Here is a 23775-nt window from a genome sequence, read left to right as displayed (position 1 = left end):
GTGCCTTGGCTTTTCCTCCCAGGATAAAGTTGTCAGACAAACAATTGGTCAGAGATTGTCTGCTGCACTGAAAGGCCTGTGTGCGCTGTGGTGGAAAGGTCTGCCCTGGTGGCCCAGAGCTGGGAAGGAGGGGTGAGCTCCGACACACCCTCCTCCTGTTTCTGCTGCTGCTGCTGCAAAGAACTAAGACCATGATGGCAGAGGGCCACTCACCTGCCCAGCTCCAGAGGAATGGGGTCACCTAGGGCAGCAGCATGGTGGGACAAGGGAGGCAAATCAAGAAAGAAGGACAGGGTTTCCCTGGTGGCTCAGTAGTAAAGAATCTGCCTGCCAAGGCAGGAGACATGGGTTTGATCCTTGGTCCAGGAAGATCCCACACGCCTCGGAGCAACTAAGCCTGTGAGCCACAACTATTGAACTCAGGAGCTGCAACTACTGAAGCTCAAGCGACCTAGAATCTGTTCTCTACAAGAGAAGCCACCACAATGAAAATCCCTTGCACTGCAGCAAAGAGTAGCCAGCCCCCGCTCCCCACAACTATAGAAAAGCCCGTACAGCACAGCCAAAACTAAATAAATCAATATTTTTTAAAAAGAAAGGACAAACTTTTCTTGAAATATTTATTGATCTGCTTTTGATAACAGATCTTAATGTTTCTTTACCTTTTTTAGCAATCTATTATTATGATTATCTGCTTTTAAAATCTTCTTTTGTCACTTTGGTTAAGTATTGTTCCACAGTGACTATGATCCTATTTGACAAAGTATTTTAAAATCTTTTAATAGTGCTCGCTTCGGCAGCACATATACTAAAATTGGAACGATACAGAGAAGATTAGCATGGCCCCTGCGCAAGGATGACACGCAAATTCGTGAAGCGTTCCATATTTTACTAACACATATATATGGAATTTAGAAAGATGGTAACGATAACCCTATATGCAAAACAGAAAAAGAGACACAGAAATACAGAACAGACTTTTGAACTCTGTGGGAGAAGGTGAGGGTGGGATGTTTCAAAAGAACAGCATGTATACTATCTATGGTGAAACAGATCACCAGCCCAGGTGGGATGCATGAGACAAGTGCTTGGGCCTGGTGCACTGGGAAGACCCAGAGGAATCGGGTGGAGAGGGAGATGGGAGGGGGGATCGGGATGGGGAATAAGTGTAAATCTATGGCTGATTCATATCAATGTATGACAAAACCCACTGAAATGCTGTGAAGTAATTAGCCTCCAACTAATAAAAAAATTAAAAAAAAAAAAAAATAAAATCTTTTAATAGCTTTGAAAATATTTCTCTAATGATATCCTGAATGAAGTTTTTTTGACCTCTAGCTAACTCTGGAATGCTTCTGAGGACCCCTGAAACAACTCAAAGAGAGATACTAAACTAATTAGGCTTATTTAGTATGTTAAGTTACATGGTAAACATTGTCAAATGTGTGATGATAAGCCTTCTTGGGTTATACTGTACAGCTAAATGTTATTATATAAAATTATTAAAATCTGAATATTGCTAACATTTAAAAAAAAAGAAATAAAGGCACCCAGAAGCCCAAGAGGGAATAGAAAAAACCCACGAGAGAGCCTCACCGAACGTCTTCCGGCCACATCGTGGACACTGTCCCCCTGACTTTGCATTCTAGCTCCATATGCCTTCTGGCAGTTGAGGAATCAGCGCTGTTAGATCCCCATCCACATTTCAGCTCTTCTTTCTGGGTCCCCAGAAAGAAAGTACAGTGTGATTTTCAATGAAAAAGCACAGGGTGGGGAAGTGGGAAATCATGCCACTGGGAATCCACATGCCTAAACCCAAGGTCTGTCTCTGCTACTTGTTACCAGAGTGGCTTCGGGCATAACTGGACACTTTCTTGCAGAGCCTCAGACTCCTTACCTGTAAAATGGGATGCCTCTCAGTGCTGTGGTGCCTGTAGTGAGATTGTGTGCAGTGGAGCTGGTGCTTGGTAAAGATCTAGGAGATCTGGGTCTTCCTTGGGGCTACATCTCTAACTATTGCATAACTCCTTATGCAGGGAAGTCCCAGGTTCCTTCTGATAAGAGCATTGAATAGCACTATCTACATGAGAGTTTCTGAGAATGGGAAATGCCATACATATATAAGGAATAATTCATATATAAGAGTAGACAAGTGAAGGAGAGAGGGAGAGAGAGCTTCCTTTCAATTCTTGGTGGCTTCTCCTACTTAGCTTTTTTTGTTTGTAGCTGATGCCTCCTCTGGCCTTTCCTACTGTGATTCTCGTCATCAGTCTCTTTGAGTGCTATTAGGGGACTCATCATTGTTTCAGTCCCAAAGAGAGTGACCTGCCAGTTGTCCCACCCTCTGCACAGAGCCAGTGTACATGGTCTGGCCACTCACCAGGTTAGTTAGGAGCTGCCGGGCGTCTCCATCAGCAGTCATCAAGCGGGCTGCAGCTGAGCAGGGAGGGGTGAGGTCTGCATCCTGCCCTCCAGGGGCTGATGTTCGAGAGGCTTGGCTTTCTCTTTGGAGTCAAAGGTAGTTCAGCCTAACCCACCCTCCTCGCAGGTTTCCTGTGGGAATTAATGCAGACAACGATGCTGAGCCCTCAGTGAGATATCAAGTATGGCTAAATCGCAGCTCTCTTACCCTAATCTTATCACCTGCCATTAAAGACCAGAATATGAAAGGCTCACATTTGTAAAGCCCAGCACAGTACCTGCTGCAGTGCTGCTGCAGAGACACTGGAAATAGTTCTCCTTCCCAGCAGTTACTATGGCACCACGCACTTCCAGATGAATACCCCCCACACCACCCTTGAGCGTTAACCCTGATATTCAGCCTTCCCTTTTGCATCCGCCCATAATCGGGTGTGATGTCGACAGCATCTAGGGTTTCCAGGACACCTGTCATCCCCCGGAGTGACACCACTCACCCAGGAACCCGGCCCCCCTCCACACTCCCGTGCATGAGGCCACCTGCCAGAATGCAAGTGACAGCTGTCTAACAGCTCCGGCCGGGTCCTCTCGGGGAAGCAGGCACTTAGACCTCGGGAGGCTGGTGGGATGTCACCGCTCAGATAGCGGCAAGGCCCGGCAGGAGACAAGCTTCTGTTCTAGACAGGAGGGCACCCACGTGCCGGTCCTGCTCCCCCAGGTGTTGTGGTTGTGCTGTGTTTGAGGATCAGTGCTGGCGATTTCATCGGTGCCATGTGTGTGTGTGTGTGTGTGTGTGCGCGCGCGCATGCACGTCTCTGCTGTGTAGACTCACAGTGGCACCTGCGTGCCTGTGTAGACAGCGTGTGCATGGGAGCATGGGTATGCAGCACGTTTGTGAGTGTACCAGTGTAGTTCAAAGGAGTTATGAACACAGTCTTTGTGTTCCAACTGCTATTTACCTGACACTGGGGTTCAGGAAGGGTGAAGGGTCGATGGCTCTGGGTGGGCAGTGCCAAGCCCGGCCACCCTCGATGAGGCAGGTTCGGGAAGGAGGCTTGGAACACTCTGTATTTGCCTGTACCACTTTAGGGGATCCACAGAGGTCTGTTTGCTCAGGCATTGCTAACGAGTCTGTGGTGGCAAGCCAACGTGCACAGTGGGACAGAGCGAGAAGCTGAGAAGAGGGTCCTTGTTCTCCTGGCCGCTCTGCATGATGCTTCGCTTCTCCTTGGCAAACTTGATGCGATCTCCCTGTGCTATGTATCTGGAATCCCCTCACCCAGCAGAAGGAAAAGCAGGCTCTATAGTCCTTTTCCACCCCCGTCTCCCCACATCCTGCTCCCCATTCTCCCATTCCCTTCTTCTCTCTCTTTCTGAGCTCCGACTGAATTAGATTAGTCACATTCTTAATTAACTGTGCTGGTAAGAGCTCTATTAGGTATTAAATGTTTGTCACAATCCAATTAAAAAATCCATCACAGTAGGACAGGTTCTCCGAGGCCCAGCAAATTGATGCCGGGTGTCCGGGTGCTTTCCTCCCTGCTAGGGGATGGGTAAGGGAAGCAGAACCCAGAAGGCCAGAGGGGCAGGCAGCCTCACAAGGCAGGGACAGCCATGGGAGGGGCTGCTCAGGGAAGCTGCCTGCTGTCATGCAAGGACATCACAGTCTGGGCATCCCCAGTGCGTGGAGTACTCAGCCTTAGGGGGATCAGCCACCCAGGTTGCATGGGACTGCCTCAAAGGGGCTGGTTGGTCACCTGATCTGTAGCATCACAGCTTCCCCTAATTTCAAGGGCAATGGGGTAAGGCCAGTGATGTGTGTGTATGTGTGTGTATGTATGACCCACGTAAGGGGATTGGGTATACTATGATGGAGAAAGGCAAGATTGATGGCTGAAGTCTGATGGGAAGGCTTCTGGTTCAAGCATCAAGAATGGGTTCTGATGGAGTTGGACATGTGGTTTCCAGGGGTCCAGCTCTAGGCCAGATCTGCCGTTCAGAACTATGCCATCTATTCCATTTTAAAGAGACATGCTCAGGAGGAGAACTGTCTGGTGGTAAAAAGAAAAGAAAATGATCCTTCATCCCTGGGTCTGCAGCCTTTCTTCCTTGACCCTTTCTCCTTTTCCTTAAACGTTCTCCAGGTGGGAGCCCTCCCTCTCTACCTTCTCCCTGGCCAGGCTGGACACACACAGATCTCCCAGCTCCCTGACCGTTGAATGGAGGGCCCGTTTTAGCATCCCTTAGGTCCCACACATCACACCACCCCTCCTCCTCCCTCTTGGAGCCAGAATGGAGAAGAGAGGAGGCATACAGCATTGTTAATCCACAGAGCTGAGCACCAGGGTGAGATAGTGAGAGGGGTGAGGTGCCTCTGCACCGCCCAGCCTTAATCATATCTCATGCTTTGCAACGTCAAGTCTCCTGATGCATTTTCTGAGTTTCTTGTTCTTTGGGTGCCTCTTTTGTAACTCTGTTAACCAGTGATAACTATACAATTGGTGCTTCTTATGACTAGCATGCCAAAAACAGCTTTTCACTCTCAGTTCTTTCCTGTTCCACTCCCCTTTCTTTCCATTTCCACTCCCCTCTCCTATACCAGCAGATCTTGACATTTAACCTCCTGGGAAGACCGTCTAGATTAATCCCACCAAGGAAAAGTCTTTACTCACTCAGCTGTGAGGCCCTGTGGGGCAGGAAGCATGACTCATTTGTCTGAATGCCCTCAGCTCTGGGCCTGGAGAGGAGGTTCATAGGAGGCAATTAAAAGTGTTTGTTGACTGACTAAACTAACAAGCTCACATTCAAGACCCTCTTCTTTATTTATTCTTCCAGGGTCTCAAATATGCTTGCCCCTCTGCTTCTGCATAAAGTAAACATTTAAACATTGGTCCAGCACCTACTCATCCTTCTGAAAGCGTCTACTTTCCCTATGAGACTCACCTTGTCTGTCTCAGCTTATAAATCACACAGAACAGGACTCCTATAAGCTTAATTGTTGCCCCTTGAAGCCTCTGGACAAATGGAAGTCCTTGGTGCTGACTCTTTATTCTTTCATTTGTTCTTTAATCATCTGTCATGTGCTAACATCCTGAGCCAGAACAAGTGCAGGCTTAAAGAGAACTGGAAAGAAATGTCACATCTTGACTTTCTTTCCAAGAGCTCACAATCCAGGGACAAGACATTCGCAGGGAAAAGTGAAGTAGCGAGTCAAAGCAGATTTTACTTAAGGGCTCCTGGTGGATGATGCAGGGCTTCAGGAATTCAGACAGGTGAGGGCCTCAGGGTACCAAGGCTCAGAGGATACCTCACAGCCTGAGCTGGCTTTCAGGAGATGAGAAGTCCTATAGGAGATATGCAGACGTGGAATCAGAAGTAAGTGTGTTGATTGCAGGAAAAGAGTGGTGACTAGCCTGGTGGGAAGCAGCATTTCAGAACTGAAAGGGAATATGAATGGGAGCTGATGACAGTGATAAATCAAACCCAAACTCTGCAGGACGCACCTGCTTCCTCCTCTGTCACAAAGCCCCGAGCCAGCTGGGAACCCAGGGTCACTTGGCACAGGGAGACGTTCAGAAGGTTCTCAGGCGCTACCAGCAAGAGAATTTGTGGAGTGTCTCCTGAGTTGGTTAGAATCCGCCTCTCTGAATTCATGGGGTTTTGGCCTGGATACTCGCTGGCCTCACTAAGAAGGTATGTGGAAACTTCCTTTTGTTGGGGACTGACAGGCTATCAGCCAACGGATGTTAAGTGACAAACTTATCCTCACTCAGGGACAAGAGTGACACTTGGGACAGCCCCTCCTTTGACTCACAGCCCTGAAAACACAAAATCAGTGATTGAAGTCAGCACGTCTCTTTTCCGATTGCATCACCAGTCTCTGTGCTGACTCAGAGGTCAAAGTCAGGGTGACTGCTGAGTAAGGATGCCAGACCCGGAGAGTCTCCTCCCTGTCCATGTTGGCCACAGGCAGATAGGGCTGGGTGGGGCTGGGCCCCTGCAGACCAGGTGGGCGGGGCAAGCGAGGAGCATTTGTGGAGGACCTGTACTTGGCTCAGATGGTAAAGAATCTACCTGCAATGCAAGAGACCCGGGTTTGATCCCTGGGTCGGGAAGATCCCCTGGAGAAGGATATGGCAACCCACTCCAGTATTCTTGCCTGGAGAATCCCATGGACAGAGGAGCCCAGGTGGTTACAGTCTCTGGAGTCACAAAGAGTCGGACACGACTGAGCGATTTTCACTTTGCACTTGACACTCTACCTGAGTCATCACATTGGGTGTTCACAACAAGTCTGCAATGTTATTATCTCTATTTTCCTAATGAGGAAATTGAAGCGGTGAGATAAGTAACTTGCCCAAGGTGACTGTGTGTGGAGTGAGTCTCCACCCGTGTCTTTATTCAAATATATACTGAGGAGGCTCTAGGAGCCCTCAACCATTCTCGGCCACTGTACTGATGCCCTTTAGTGGAAGGTCAATATCCCCATCACACACAAACAAAGGCACAGCTCTCAGGCTTCCTTGGGTAAGGAGAGCACGTGATGGGGCCAGCAGATCTGGCCAGGGCTATCCCAAGTGCTTATTTTGCTACTAGGACAAGTCTAAGTTTCTGAGCCTATTAGGATCAGAATGTGGACATGAGTCCTGCCTGTAAGGTTGCCAGATTTTGCAAATAAAAACACAGGATCCCCAGTTAAATTTGAAGTTCAGATATACAAAGAAGAAAGTTTTAGTAAGTCCCATGCAATATTTGGGATATGCATGCATACACAGTCATTCAGTTTTCTGACTCTTTGTGACCCCATGGACTATAATCCACCAGGCTCCTCTGTCCATGGGATTCTCCAGGTGAGAATACTGGGGTGGGTTGCCATTTCCTACTCCAGGGGATCTTCCCAACCCAGGGATTGAACCCACATCTCCTTCATTGGGAGGTGGATTCTTTACCACTGAGCCACCGAGGAAGCCCATTTAGGACATACATATTCTAAAAAAAATTGCTGTTTATCTGAGATTCAAATGTAACTGGGTGTCCTTTTATCCAGCAATCTTACCTCCTTGCCACCTGTCATTGCCACAGTGCTGAGTGAAGGACAGAGTCTCCATATTCATGCAGGAGTCCAGGCAAGGGGGCGGAAGTGCCTTGGGTAATAAACAGCCTCTGCCCGCTCTGCCATCTTTTCCTCACATTCGCACCTCTCACCTTGTTTCTTATAGTGGTAAAGGGGTTACCCAAGCTGGAAACTTCTCTCAGCCATTCTTTCTTTCTAGAAACACCCCAGTTATTCAATAACCACATGCTATCTCTTTCCCTCTCACTTCTTTCCATCCTGTTCTCCTCTCCTCATTTCCAGGTCATTACTTAAGTTCCAGCCATCTTCACTCTTCCTCTGAATTATTTAAGTAACTTTTAATTCATTCTTTTTCCAATCCAGCTCTCATGGCACATGTTCAGGGTGATTTTTTCAAGATATAAACCTGACGGTACACTTGCCCGTATTCAGATTGTCACTGGTCCCCTGCTAAAATCGTGTTAACACCCTTGGCTTAGTATATGAGCCTCTGATGATTTGCATCCTCTGTACATCTTTGGACCCATCCCCCTCTTCTCCCGTCTTCATCCCTCTCTCCATCCATCTGAAACCATTGTACTTTCTGAACATATCATGCTCTTTCCTGACTTTGTCGTTCAAAATTTGACTCAACTGTCCTCTCCTCCAGGAAGTCTTCCCTGGTTCAGAGATTACACAGATGTTTCTCTGGGTTTCCCCCATACTCTGGGCATGCTCAGATAATCACTTATCACACTTTAGTATTTGACTGCTCACTCCTGTAAGAAGCACTGTGTCTGCACATAGTAGGTGATCAATAAACCATAACTGAATAAGAAAATAAACAACTATAAGATTGAAAATTTATTTATTTACCAACTCTCTGGGTTCACAAAATGCCAACCTAGGTTAAAACCATTTCCGTTTCCCTCCATTTGTCCAGATGCAAACCCTCTCTCTCTTCTTTCCCTGCCTTCTGTGTGAGATGATTGGACCAGCCGCTCATACCAGGCTTCATGTCCTGGATTTGAGACACTTGGACCTGGAATGGAAATCCCCATAATATGATAACATATGGAAATCCCCATAATAAGATAACAGACTCGGTATGATCTCTTTACCTCTTTACTTTTTTAAACTTTTAAGGTCTTCCCTCATAGCTCAGTTGATAAAGAATAAACCTGCAATGCAGGAGACCCAGGTTTGATTCCTGGGTAGGAAAGAGCCTCTGGAGAAGGAAATGGCTATCCACTCCACTATTCTTGCCTGGGGAATCCCATGGACTGAGGAGTCTGGCAGGCTACAATCCATGGGATCGCAAGAGTTGGACACGACTTAGCGACTAAACCACCACCACATCTCATCTCCCAGTGCCCCTGACCACGCAGCAGGCTGCTGTCAACCCACACCCCTGCCAGAGACTCCCACTCACAGGTAAGTCTGGTGAAGTCTCTTGTGAGGTCACTGCTCCTTTCTCCTGGGTCCTGGTGTGCATAATAAGATAACAGACTGTATGATTTCAATACCTCTAGACCATTACATTTCTGCACCCAGTCTTATGTCTCTGGGTGTGTTCCAGTGTCTCCTAATTTATAGTCTATGGGAACTTGAATAGAATTTGTATCCTACTGTTGTGTAAAAATGGAGAAATCTTAATTATGTCAAATTGGTTCATAACGCTTTTTAGGTCTACTATATTCTTCTACTTCTCTGTATATTCAGTTGATTTCTGAGAGTTTAATATTGAAAGTCCAACTAAAAGTCTTAACTTATCTACTTAAAACAAACAATTGTAATATACAGTGGGACTTCCTTGGTGGCTCAGATGGTAAAGAATCTGCCTGCAATGTGGGAAACCTGGGTTCGATCCCTGGGTTGGGAAGATTCCGTGGAAGAGGGCATGTCAACCCACTCCAGTATTCTTACCTGGAGAATCCCCATGGACAGAGCAGCCTGGTGGGCTACAGTCCATGGGGTTGCAAAGAGTCGGACACGACTGAGCGGCTAAGCGCAACACACAGCACATATGTAAATTTGCTCTGCACTCTCCAAGTCTCCTATAAATGAGTTATCATATTTTTATAATTTTAAAAAAAAATCCCAATGGGCTGTGACAGGTCTCAGGGGTTAACGAAGTTAACATTGTGCCCCTGGAGACAGGAAATATTCCTGGGGCAGAGGTCACGGTATCAATGAGCTGAACTTCTTGACCTCTCTCTGGTACCTATGTAGATTTCCCTGTACTCCACACACTCTGAGTTGCCTGATGCTATTACAGTTGGCTGGCTCAGGAGATAGGAGAGGATAAAAGAGGAGGTGGGGCTGTGCGTCGGGCTGGAGGGACCAGGAGGCATGTGAGCCACATAATGACATGCGGCACAAGAGGACCGAGGGTCCAATTCAGCCTCTGAGAGTCTCTCTCTGCCAAGTGCTGGAAGAAGACAGATGCTGGGGGAGTCCCTGCCCCTGAGTTCCTGAGTTGAGATGCTCGGATGTCAGACAGGTGAAAGCCAAAGGCGTTATGCCTTTCTGGGGCCATAAAGCCCCCAGACTCATATCTCTGTGTTCTAAGGGGACCAGCCCTTCCTCCTCTTTCCCCACCCACCACCCAGAGTCGCCTCCCCAAAACCAACTCAAAGACTCCATGTGGAAGATCTTAAAGAGGTTTCCTCTCCACCCTCACAGGTTATGCCCTCTGGAAATCCCAGCTCAGTTGATGTCATTAACGTTAACACTCTCGTAGAGACTTTCAAAAACTTGACTTGGGTTTCTACTTGATAAAAATCCAACTGGGTAATTACATGTCCTACAACAGACACACCTACTGTTTTACTTAAAAAAAGAAAAAAAAAATTGATGAATTGTTTTATCCCTGAAAGGGAGCACAGTGTGCTCTGTGGAGGGGTGGGAAGTGATCCCTCAGTGTTGTTCGTGGCTACATATTTTATGTGACACATTTTATGTGAGTGACAGAGTGTGCATACAGAGGGAAACTTGGAGAGGGGTCAGACAAGCTCTGGAGTTTTCATTCACGTGTTCATTCAGGAAGCATGCCTAGTGCCAAACATAGTACTTGGCGATACACTTTCCCAGAGAATGTTTCCTACTCTCCATTACAGGGAAGAAGGGATTTCCAGCAGAAGACATAGTAATCATGATTACTGCATTTTGTCTCACAAGTACTATACTGTCATTTTCCCTTAAGCACCGGTGAGATAATTAATTATCATGTATGGCTGCCTGCTTCGAAAATACAGGGAAACTGAGGTAGAAGCTGGTGTGCTGGCTTCTTACTGAGGAGGAAGCCATGGGAATTGATGGGCAGCTCCTGTGAGGTGATGGTTCCCATGCAGGTCTCACTCAGTCCTAGGTACCACCTCCGCTTTAGAGACCCAAGAGTCAGGGACTCAGCAAAAGGACTTGCCGTCATCCCTGGGAGGTGATGCTCACTGTGCCAAGGAAGCTGGGGCAGTGGAAAGACCGCAGGCTCTGGTATACACAGCTCTGAGTTCCAGTTCCAGCCTGTCTCTTGCCATCTGTGGGAGCTTGTGTAAGTTACTTGTTTCTTTCGGCCTCCTTTGTTCTATTTTAAAAGGGAGATGATGCCGCTTGCTTTGAAGAGTCGTTGAGATCATTAGAGAGAATGTGTGTAATGTTAGCACGGTGCTGGTCACGGGAAGTGTTCAATAAATGCAATTATCATGCTTATTACAGCTGTGTCCACTGTCAGTCCCTGACTTTTTCTGAGATGCCAGGTGGCAGCATCTGTGACCGACAGTGAGGCTTGCTTCTCCTGTTCACCCTGTCCCAGGGCAGTTGAGTCACTCCTCCAGGGTGAATGGTATCCCCGGACCCAGTAGGCAAGTCTTAGCACAGCAAAAGTCCCAGCCCTCCTGGGGGTCGCGACCCTGCAGGCAAGGGCGACGGTGCTGAGATGCAGCTGTCAGCAGGAGGCAGACACTGCGGCTGAGGGTGACAGGAGACATCTCTCCTCCAACAACTAACCTGAAATTCATCAGATCACTTAAACTGAGGTCCAGCAAAGGGTGGGAGCTCCCCCTTTCCTCCTGAGTGCCTCTCCTTCTCATTCTTCTCTGGTAAGATGGATGTGAGAGTTGGACTGTGAAGAAAGCTGAGCGCCGAAAAATTGATGCTTTTGAACTGTGGTGTTGGAGAAGACTCTTGAGAGTCCCTTGGACTGCAAGGAGATCCAACCAGTCCATCCTAAAGGAGATCAGTCCTGGGTGTTCATTGGAAGGACTGATGCTGAAGCTGAAACTCCAGTACTTTGGCCACCTCATGCGAAGAGTTGACTCATTGGAAAAGACCCTGATGCTGGGAGGGATTGGGGGCAGGAGGAGGAGGGGACGACAGAGGATGAGGTGGCTGGATGGCATCACCGACTCAATGGACATGAGTTTGGGTAGACTCCGGGAGCTGGTGATGGACAGGGAGGCCTGGTGTGCTGCAATTCATGGGGTTGCAGAGTCGGACACGACTGAGCTACTGAACTGAACTGAACTGAACTGAACTGAAGAAGCTTTACATGTCAGTTTCACTTATATAATCTTCTTCAGTAGCCAGTACACAGGAGAGGTCCCCAGCCGCCATTCCTATGAAGGACCCTGAATCTGGTCCAGAGAAGGCTAATTTAAAGCTATGGGTTAGGGACTTCCTGGCAGTTCTGTGGTTAAGACTTCTCCCTTCTACTGCAGGGGGCACAGGTTTGATTCCTGGTCTAAGGGAACTAAAATCTCGAATGCTGTGCCATATGGCCAAATAAATAAACAAATAAAGGTGTAGATTACACCACTGTCTTTCAAGTGTCAATACCCCCATGGACTGTAGCCTGTCTGGCTCCTCTGTCCATGGGATTTTTCAGGCAAGAATACTGGAGCGGGTTGCCATTTCTTTCTCCAGGGGATCTTGCCAACCCAGGGACTGAACCCGAGTCTCCTGCATTGCAGGCAAATTATTTACCCTCTGAGCCACTTTAGTCTTTTATGAATCACCTGGGTCTCTTGTTTAAAAGGAGACTTCTGGATTCAGTATGTTCAAGGCGGGGCCTGAGATTCTGCATTTTTAATAATCTCCCCGGTGATGCTGATGATGCTGACCCATGACCATACTTTGAGTGGCTAGGGGAGGGTGGACTGGGTCTCTTTGGCTGACCTTCTGCTGACTGATGCTCTCTCACAAATTCCTCCAGTTTTTCCTTCCATTCCTAGTAGCGAAGGGTGGCCAGATCCCTTTGCAATATACAAGAAAGGTATCTGGTCAAGAGTATGTGAGCAGGAGGGGAGAAGCAAGCAGGCTGCAGGAACAGTCAGGCGGGGGTGTCAGGGGAGACAGGCGGGACCCAGAGCACTTTATGCTGGAGCATCTCACACAGCGTCTGCTCTGAACAGTCCCGTCAACACCGTTCTCTTCTCTCTCTGCCTCGTCTCCCATTTTGAGTTAGGTTTGCCTCCTCAGTGCCTCTGTACTGGAATTGTCTGTTCACTTGTACGTCTCACCAAGTAGACCGAACACTCTCAACGAAGGACCTTATTCAACTTTGTGTTCTTAGCACATGACATAATGCTTGGCACATAGTAGGCACTTAAGAAATGTCCATGGATTAATCCTAGATGACTTATCCACATACAAGTGGGATGAGGTTCACTTTCTGGCTCTTCATGCACTCATATTCTGTAAACTTTTATAAAGCAATAGTTGTGGGCTGGGGAATAAAGTAAAGGCCAACACGTGGTCCTTGCTGTCAGAGTTTCCAGGCTCACAGGGAGACCCACTGTCTGTCATGAGAGGTCACATCGTGCAGACCGTGCTGTGTTGTCTTGTGGGAGCCTTGGCTTGGGAGAGCGCAGAGGATGGAGAGGCAAGATCTGGCTTGAGGAGTGGGGAAGACAGCAAGGAGAAGGTGGTGTCCAGTCCAGGCCTGGAAGGATAGACAGGTTTTCAAATGGGGAAGAAGCATTCAGGAAGCAGAAACAATGTGGTAAAAGCATGATTCAAAAGCAGGGCCCTGAAGTATCCAGGGTGGACTTCCAAAGGTGTAAGAACTGAATACAGTAAGCCCCCAACATATGAATGATTTCATTTCCAAGAGCAAGTTCGAAAGTCCAACAAAGTTAGCCTAGGTACCAAACAAACACATTTGGCTATATAGCACTGTACTGTAACAGGTTTATAATACTTTTCAAACAATATATAACAAACAAACAAAAACAAAAAATAAGAAAGCATTTTTCATCTTGCAGTACGGTGCCTTGAAAAGTACAGTAGCACAGCATAGCATCTGGCACACAGGGGCTGGCACCGTGTGAGCAGACAAGAAGAGTTACTGGCTGGAGGAGGGAGAAAAGTGGGAGATGCCAGAGCTGAGGGTCGTCAGCAAAAGGAGATGCAGGGCAAGCTGCGATTTCACTCAGGCCTGACGCTGATGGCACAGGTTCTGGTTCCCTGTTGGAACCCGATGCAGGCTTGCATCTGTGAAAGTTTGCAACTTGAAGGCTTGTATGTAGGGGACTTACTGTAATCTGTTAAGGGCAACCTCATCCTCAGCCTGCCAGAACCTCATCCTGCTAGGAGTGAGGAAGTGGGATTTACTGATGACATACGTAACAGCACGCACCTTGATGTCTTATTTCCCGGGGACATTAGATGGAATACCAGGCAGCCATGAGGCATTCTCTGGAGCCATCAGGACCCAGAGGTGAGGATGGAGGGGAATGAGAATGACTGGCCTCGCGCTGTGGACGTCCTTCAGGGACCCAAGGTTGACCTAGAGCACTGGGGTTTGGAAGCTGGGAGGAGCCTAGGGAAGGAAGGGGCCCTCGTCCCTTGAAAGCACATCTCAAAACTCCTCCATACAGTTGTGCAAGACCAGCTGCCCTTGGCAGCATTCCTGGCCATTTCTGGCAGGTCCCTAGGGAAAAAGAAGCAGGAAGGCAAAGAACCAGCTTCTCTGGACTATTGGTCAGAAAGACAGGTGGAATTGCCCAATGCCCCACCTTACAAGGGTCATTGCAGACAAGAATTGCCCCGGTCTATTTTGGGCAAGTCACATAGAGTCTTAGTGTCTTTATCTGTAAATGGGTATGATAAATATTATCATGTGTTTATGATATATGAGTGTATAAAGCTCAAGTTCAATTATCCCTGTAAAGCCTTAAGATAGGACAGGTATTCCATAGAAATTTACTATCTGATCATTTGAATCATTTTTATCCACTCCTGGTAAACCTGGTCCCAAAAGACTGGTCCTTTCCAAGAGGGAGAAATGATCTTTGTCGATAGTGGAGTTCTGGCAAGTGGTAGATACTGGGTGAACAGGAGTGTGTAATGTTAGCTATCTGGGCTTTCTTCTGCAGGCTTAGGCACCCCATCTCCCAGTTTCATTGCACCATCAGGGTAATGATGACTGGGCTCTTCCTATTCACAACCTGCTTTCCCCCTGGGCCATAAAGTGCTTACAACAGAAAGAGGTGAAGGGAACACTTTACCTGTCATGTCCAGTGACCAACACAGTGCCTGGTACACAGGAGACACTCAATAAATGCTTGATGAAGAAATAAACGAGTGAGATATTCTTTTTCTTTTCACCAATAGAATCATTCTCGTTGCTTCCAAATATGATGTGACATCAAAACTCTGAGTTAACCTCATTCCCACCTGGCTGGAGAGAAGGGCGCCCTTCTGGGTTCCTTGTTCTCCAGGAGCAGTTCTCTGAAGGACCTTCTAGGACATGAACAGATAAGGTGGGGAAAGTGCCAGCTTCCTCCTTGTCTTCACACACTCCACCTGCCCCCTGGATCCCAAAGAACAGCACAGCAGTCCTGAGATCCCCACCCAAAGACAGTGGTGTCTTACACACAGAGGGAGCCAGCTAACAGCGAGCGGAGGTTTGGGTCCTACAACTAGAACACGGAACTCAAACTATAGAGGTCAAGTGTGTGTGTGTGCTCAATCATGTCCAGCTCTTTGCGACCCCATGGATTGTAGCCCTCCAGGCTCCTCTGTCCATGGAATTTTCCAGGCAAGAATACTGGAGTGGGTTGCCATTTCCTACTCCAGGGGATTTTCCCAACCCAGGGATCAAACCCAGGTCTCTTATGCCTCCTGCATTGGCAGGTGGATTCTTTAACCACTGAGCCACCTGGGAAGCCTGTAGAGGTCAAGTAGCCCCATGTTAATATCCTAATGTTAAACAGAAGCCTCAAAGGGCAAATGTAACCACACATTAGGGTTGCTACCCAGCGGTCAGGAGGAAGAACTGTGTCAAAATGTTTTCTTTGTTTCAAAGCAACATCCAGCATTTAGCAGATCAAACTGGCTAATGTTTCTGCTAGTGTGATTATTAGCTTTCTCATTCACACTCTTAGGTGCAGAGGACGTTTGATCCACCCTCTTCAAATTCTATCCTTTCAACAGTTTTATATTTCTGTCCAGAAGTTTCACTTACCTTCACTGAGCAAACCTGCTCGAGTATGTTATCTTTAGGCCATCGCCGAAGTATCTTCCTTCCTGTTACATTTTCTTGGTTTTGATATTTTAGGGCTCGCCGCCTGTCAACCTCACACTCCAGCATCTTTGCGTTTGCCTTTGCTTTCTGGTGGTCTGTGCCAATCAAATTTACAAAATTATATTCTGGATGCAATAAACAGAGGACATAGACTTAGGGTAGCCTGAATCTTTTCATCGGTTGTTCCCTGAAATGTGGACACCCGTCTCCTGTGCTCATTAGAATAGATGGCTTGCTGGGGAAAAATTCACTAGATTGTAGGGAGCCTTGATAATTGTAGGAAATAGAAGACTCACAAAGGCTGCAGATGGTCTTAGAAATTCTGAAGGCTTCTATTTCCTCAGAGCAGCCTGCCATGAGTCAAAGGCATTCTGCCCTAACCACCTCACCTACACCTCTCCCTACCTCCCTGTCTCAGAAATGCTCACATCAAATGTTAAGTCAGCCTCCTCCTACCACTCTCTCCTTCCTCTCTTCCATCCACACTCCAACCAGTAATGTTAAAGCTGCTACTGTGGGTGTTTGACAGAGAGGCCCCTCCAGCCTCCTCCTGGGCATGGCACCTCCCCCTCCCTGCCCCTTTCTGATGGGCGCTAACCCCGTGGAGGAGTATGACCAAGCCAGGTTCCTGTCCCAGAGCCAGCCTGGCCAGCCCACACATGCTGGATGTCTAGGTTCAGGTTTTTGCCTAGAGGCAGGCTGGCTGCGATTGGTCAAGGAGAAAGACTGAAAGAATTAACTATTCAACACCTAGCTATGGAGGGACCTCTTGATCGACACTGTCAAGTGAAATAATGCCATTTGCAGCCACATGGATGACCTAGAGAGTGTCATCCTGAGAGAAGTAAGTCAGACAGAGAAGGAGAAGCACCGTATGACATCCCTTATATGTGGACTCTAAAAATAAATGAAACAAACGAACGCACAAAATAGAGACTCACAGACAGAAAATGAACTTATGGTTGCCAGGCCATGAGGGATATTTAGAGAGTTTGGGAAGGTCACGTCCCCAGTGCTATATTCAAAGTGGGTAACCAACCAGGACTTACTGTACAGCAGAGGGAAGTCGATTCAGTGCCATGTGGCTGCCCAGACGGGTCTGGGGGAGAATGGATACATGTATTTGTATGGCTGAATCCCTGACTGTTCACCTGAAACTACTACAGCATTGTTAATCGGCCATACCCCAACACAAAACAAAGTTTAAAGTTTATAAAACAAAACCTTCTTCCAAATACAGGACTGACCACAGCTCCATCCTCACCCTGGTGAGATTCAGTGTCGACTCATGTGCCACCCACATGAGCCCACCCCTGTCCTCAGAGGCCCATCCTTGGACCGTTCTAAACAAGCGTGAGCTCATCTTCACTTTGGACAGGGGTCCATCTCCATATAGACACATCTCCCGGAGTCAGCGTGTCCCCTGGGACCCCACAGAAGACTGAAACCCCTCTCTCAAGGCTTCCCTTCAGTTATTTATCATGGGCGCCCTTGGAGTCTGAGTCTGCAGTTCCTTAGACTAAAAGCATTTTATTCTTTCAGCTGGTCTCTGTAACTCACAGTTCCCAATTCTTTGCCATCCCGGGCATTCTTTTCTGAACATACCTTTTGTCTTCTGTGCCATTTAAAGGTGAGATCCAGGCTTGAAACCCCCAATCCAACACAGAATCCTGTAGAATTGCCGCATCCATTATTTTAGCCACTGTATAATATCCAATCTAGAACCCATTCAAACTTTCCCCTGACTCTGTGTGTGTTTGTCGTCACATCATTGGTTTATACTGAATTTACAGTCAGTGAAAACACTTATGCGCTTTCTATATGCACTGCCAACAAGCCATCCCTCCCTTAGCTGCATTTTTGCTGTTAATTTTTATTTCTTACTGAGGTATAGCTGATTTACAGTGTTGTGTTAGTTTCTGGCATTTAGCAAAGTGATTCTCATATATATATATATATATGTATGTATATATACATATATGAATATATAAATACTTTTTCAGATTCTTTTCCATTACAGGTTATTACAAAATATTGAATATATTTTCCTGTGCTATACAGTAAATCCTTGCTGCTTTTCTAACCTCCCTGTTTTTTCACTGGAGCAGTTTGCCTCACCTTTCCTGTATTGCTAGTAAATTATCTGTTCAAGGCAGTCTCTGCATGTACTACAAGAGGCTTCCTTAGTAGATTCCCCTCACCCCTTGCTTCTATAGTTTTCTCTTCTCCATACTCCTTTTGGAGCAAGCCCTAGCTATGAACTTGTCTCATTGGTACTGGAGTCTCACCTGTAATTCTCTAGGGTGAAGGAACAGGGTAATGCCCTGAGGGAGGAGCCAGAGTTCAGGTAGCCTCTGTGAAGATGACTGCTTGGGCAGCCAAAAGAGACCCCTCTGACTCCTGGATTCTCCTACAACCTTGACAGGAAGGTCCAGGCAACATGGAGCCCATAATGTCAAAGAATAAGAGGGTCTGTCATTTTCTGAGCACTTACCAAGGCCTGGATACTATGCTAATGGCTTTCCATAAGCTAAATCATTTAATCCTTTTTACAAATCAACTAGGCAAAAATTAAACCCACTTCACAGATGAGAAAAGTGAGCTTTGAAGAAAGTGCTAGTCTAGCTGGGATTTGAACACAGTTCTGTCTGAAAGCAAACCTCAAACCTTAGCCATTCTACTTGGAACACTGAAAGTGTTCACTTTGTAGATATGAGCTCTATTCTAAGCAGCTGAGCAAGGTGACACCCTGAGGTGTACAAGCATGCTAGAGGAAACCCATCATAGACCCTCTCGGTTCTCTCTCCCCTGCCCCCTGCACCTAGACTGTGGCAAGCCTTGCAAGATTAATGGAATAAATGTATTCCTTTGATCCAGAGGACAGATAAGAGAGATCCTCCAAGTCAATTCCACTAGACATCATAGTGTAGAGAAACAAAAATGTCCATTCCTGCCTGCTTCACAGGTCTGTGTGAGATATAATAAATTGTATGACATAGTCAATTCATCAATCATATACTATTGACTCCCTACCAGATACTCAGCACCAAGTCAGCCCCTGAACCATGTAGCAGAAGCATCAGGTCTGGTCTGAGCCCTGAAGGGCCCTAGTAGCGGGAAAGGACTTATACACCAGAAACAGAAAAAGAAAGAAAGAAGACCGTGAATTATCAGGAGCCAAATTCTGAGAAGTGAATGCTCTGTACTATAGGAATTAGTTCACCAGGTTTTGTGCAATAGGTGGGACTCACAGGAGGTCCTCACGGATGGATGGGTTATGACATGAGGGCCACAACTGAGGGGAGAATCTGCAGAAAGAGGGGAACAAGACACATGTAAACGTGCTTTGGACCTAAAGAGTCATGCCGCAAGTGCAAGGCGTTCTTAAATGTTACATAATATCATGGTTGCTGTTGTTTGGTGGCTAAGTCGTGTCCAACTCAATATCATGGTTATTCTTACCCAAATCTGGATCTCTGACAACCACCCTAATATGCATGATCCTGAGCCCACCACCCCTCCTCGCTCACCTGTGGTTTCCGGTCCCACCTCTCCGCTTGAAACCGGCTCTCCTGCTCCTAAAACATGGAGAGGAGTTGATCTCAGGAGACCAGGTTCTTCAGGACATTTACTTCCAGGGGTGGGTGGGATCGGGCTGGGGATGGAAGCAGACACGTCTCCCTCTGGGCTTGCCAAAAGGATACTTTTTCTGGTCCTAAATTTATACACAGTGAAAGCATCCCCTCAAGACCAGAGAGCTGCTGTCTAGAAAAAAAGAAAAAAAGCCTCGGCAGCAGGTGGAGTGTGGGGGTGGGAAAGAGGCTGGCAGGGAAGACAGACAAGCGGGAGCAAGAGAGGGGCAAAGAGGCAGAGGAGAGGAGCCTGGAGGGGAGACGGGAAGGATGGGGAGGGGAGGAAGGAGGGAGAAAGAACAGGTAGGTGTGCGTGTGTAGAAGGGGCACAAATAGAGAGGGAGAAAGAGAAATTCAGAGGAAGCAGAGGTCCAGTAGGGGGAAGGGAAGGAAGACGTGTGCAGTGTGGCAGCTACCTTAATCTCTTTAAATTTTCCCTCATTGATTAGGGATTTGCAGCAAAATCCCTCTCTCTGGGAAGACATTTGCTTTACTTCTGCTCTGCTGTCAGATGAGGGAGGCCACTCTCTGGGTGGGGCTGGCGGTGCAGAGCAGAGCAGGATGAGGAGGAGGTCTTGGAACCCTCCTTCTCATCCAATGCACCCCAATCCACCTCAACAGGGAAGCCTCCCTTGCTGCCCCTGAAAGAAAGCGCTCCTCCAGTGCCCCCACCCTGCTCCGGGTTCCCATTTCATTATCTAGTTATCTCCATGTCTTCCAAAATGTAGTAGCTTGAAAGAATGACTACTTGATCAATTCTCATTGAGTCCTAGGATCAGGAATTCAGACAGAGATAGTGGGATGGCTCACCTCTGTTCCTCATGATGTCAGAGGGCATTGGAATGCCCGAGGAGCTTCTTCATTGGCGTGCTTAGGGCTCCCACGAAGATGGCCCCACTGGGTTGTTTTTGTTGGAACTTCATTCCCACTGTTGACTGCTTCCCTGGCTCCCCTCCAGGCAGTCAGAGGGGTAGAAGGAGCTCAGGAAAGGAATGTTGCAGGAATGAGTTGTGACTAATGAATGGACTGAGGGACTTCCCTGGTGTTCCAGTGGCTAACACTTCACCTTCCAATGCAAGGGGTGCAGGTTCAATCCCTGATCGGGGAGCTAAGACCCCACATGCCTCATGGCCAAAAAAGCAAAACAGGAGCAATATTGTAACAAATCTAATAAAGACTTTAAAAAAATGAAATTAAAAAAAAAAGAAAGAAAAGAAATGGATTGAAAGAATGCTGACAATTTAAGGTAACACCCAGATCCAAGGGCTCTGAGTGTTATGAGAATGCCAACACACCCTGGCACAGGCTCTGCCAGCTGGCCTCTGACTGGACACAAGGAGAGGAAGCCCAGTGTCTTTGGAGCAAGCTGTGGAGTGACCAATATCAAGGCTGCTCCCGGGAGCCTGCCTCTCATACCAGGAGCCTTGCATCACTTGGAGTCTCCTCCGCTATCTCTAGGCCCTGTCTCTGGTTCTGCTTCTTCTAGAAGCCACTGCTGATTCAGCAGAGAAGGGAATGAACTCTCCCACACTTCCAGGAGCCCAAGGAGCTGTGTTCTTTGGCTTCTTTCTCATCTACTTCTAACTATATCCTTGATGTCTATGATAATACTGGGCTTTTTTTTTTTTTTTTTAGATCCCCATAAATATTGAATGAATAGAAACTTGGCATTTGGTATTTAAAGTTCTTTCATAACCACTTAATCCTCCTTGATCTAAGTCTGAGCGGGATACAGGGCACTTTACTGATAGAGAGACCAAGGCACACAGAAAGGTGAACGGATTTGCTCAAGGTTACCTGACCTTAAGGTCAAGGACACTAAGGAGATGGATCCGTGGTGAGATACCATGCAGGCTGGCGGGCTGGGTGACCTCCCCGCAGGGCTTGGGGTTGCCTCGGGAGCTGTTCCCTGTTCACAGTGCTGGCTGGGGCACTGTAGGAGCTGATCAATCAGCTCCCGCCAAATGACAAGAGCATTGATGGTTTCACTGTGTGTCCATCTCCCCATCATGATTTACTCCCCAAGCTGATCGGGAGATCTGATTCACATCTCACGCGGCTCTTCATCAGAGCCCCTTGCTTGTTCAACCCCCTCGTTTTAGAGGTGTGGAAATTTGAGTCCAGAGAGGGGACAACACTGATTTAGAGGCACTCAGGAATCCCACACACTGTGTGCATCTGGGTCAGGAGTCACCAGATTTCTAGCTTTCTCTCCTATTAAGATGGGACTCCAGGCCTAGCTTCAGAATTTATACTTAGAAAAAAAAATTTAGAGTGGTGATGAAGGAAAAAAAAACACACCTCTTTCCCAACTTAGCAAACATCACTTAGATTGAGAACCCCTCACTGAACATTTGCCAGCTTCCTCTGGTCCAGCTCAGCTCATGGTGCCTGGAAAATGCATTTGCAAGCGCCCGGCACAGCACCCTATGCATAGTTAGTGCTTTAGACTTGTTGCTCTTCCCTCTCTTCCTCCAGTTTGGTCTGTTTCTTGAAATGAGCTCCAGGGATTGGCAGGAGAGTGAAGGAGAAATTCCGCCTCCTGGTATTGATTTTGGACTAACGAGTATTCCCTATTTGTGAGCCTCTGCTTTCAAGGAATCATCGGAAATGTATTTATCAGAGTTGGAAGTCAGCTACGCTCACCAGGGCTGCCCCTACAACTGGAGGTGGTAAGGACGCTGTACTGTATACAGAAGTCCAGATACAATGCAGTACACACGAAACGTATATAACGTTAGAAAGTAAAGTTACTTCAATGAATAAAGAAGAACAGAAGTGAAAGGAAAAGAAAAGAAAACCAGGCTGACCCAGGCAGGGTATGAGTGATGGAAACAATTGGAGGAAGAAGGAAAAGGAAGTGGTCTGGTCAGATCCTGGCATGGGCTCCAAAAATGTCCTAACCACTGAGACCACTTGAGAATATTGTCTTTATTTGATGGGAGGTTTCAGAAGCTGCTTGGAACCTCCCCACACAAATGGCCATTTCTCAGCCAGGTCTTTCCCGCTGGGGATTTAACAGCTGTGCTCCCGGGGGTCAGAGGTGGGTTTTACTCTGGCCTCAGCACGGGCCACTCTGGGCCCTCCTGGCAGTCCCCACAGAACACACAGCACCACTGACCCTCTCTCAGGGCTGTCTCCACCATAAAAGTCCGAGCTCCACCCCTCTCTCATCCTTTCGTGTCCTCAGGGAGGGGGAGGCGTGAATGGACACTGGTGGACCGGCTTCACAGCTCCTTGTCTCAGTTCTCCTCGTGGCAGGTCGGAGCCAAGTTGCATCTCCTCACTTTGACTCCACGACAGCCAAGAGCTGAGCCTGGAGGGGCAGAGGCAGGCTGCGGGGAGGGGAGAGCCACCACCTTCCACTTTGCCGGGGAGAGTGCAGTGGCCTTGGCTCCAAACCTGGAGGTGTGTGAGTGCTGACCGAGAGCCGGAGCCCTGGAGCAGGGTGCAGGGGACCTTGGACCCTGGGGGCTTGTGACGTGACTCCATCATCGAGGGTCAGCCGTCTGCAAGCTGCAGGGGCACCAAGGGGAGGCCGTTGCTTGGTTGTTGCTTCTGCTTCTTTCCATCCCCTTGTTATCCTGGGACCTGAGACCATGCATCTGATAAGGATGGTCCAGCCCTCTGCTTTTGAGAACAGCCAGCCTACAGGGCAGTCTCCTCTCCTTCTTCCCAAGCCCTCCATCTCTCCCATCTTCGTCTTTTCTTCTTCCTTCTCCCCACCTCCTGTATCTTCCTCCTTCTCATCGCCTTCCTCAAAGGCTCGCTCTCTCTCTGTCTTACTCCTGCATTTAGTATGCACAGCCTCCGACAACAAACAAAATACACACAACCGCACACACGCATCCTCCTTTAGAGTTATATTAATTCATAATCTTGTTCACGTCCATTTACACATGACTACATGCACGCACCGCACACACAACTTCAGGCTCACAGAAGCAATCACGTACACCCTCCCTCACAAATGCCCCACGCCCACAGAGTCCACATCTCCTCGCTTCCGGCTGACACGACAGACAGCTCTGCTCTGAAGGGCTGTCACTGTCGGAGGGTCGGTCACCTCTCCTCCAGGGACCCCTCCACTCCAGAGTGGGCTAACTGGCACAGGTGAGTCAACTTGAGGCCCACCCAGGTGGATGCTT

The 23775-nt window shown here is 47.8% G+C and overlaps 1 protein-coding gene and 1 non-coding gene across 2 annotated transcripts in view; both read left to right on the top strand.

Moving 5' to 3' along the window:
- Positions 1 to 23775, top strand: part of TNR (tenascin R) — a 463187-nt gene that overhangs the window by 71237 nt on the left and 368175 nt on the right. The window lies entirely within an intron of this gene.
- Positions 785 to 891, top strand: LOC122708437. The gene has a single exon (XR_006345209.1). It is a non-coding gene; the product is annotated as a U6 spliceosomal RNA (small nuclear RNA).

The sequence above is a fragment of the Cervus elaphus genome, chromosome 14 (assembly GCF_910594005.1).
Source record: "Cervus elaphus chromosome 14, mCerEla1.1, whole genome shotgun sequence".
In the NCBI taxonomy this organism is placed as follows: domain Eukaryota; kingdom Metazoa; phylum Chordata; class Mammalia; order Artiodactyla; family Cervidae; genus Cervus; species Cervus elaphus.
Note: the sequence above shows the minus strand (reverse complement) of the source record. Positions and strands in the feature narration are given on the sequence as shown.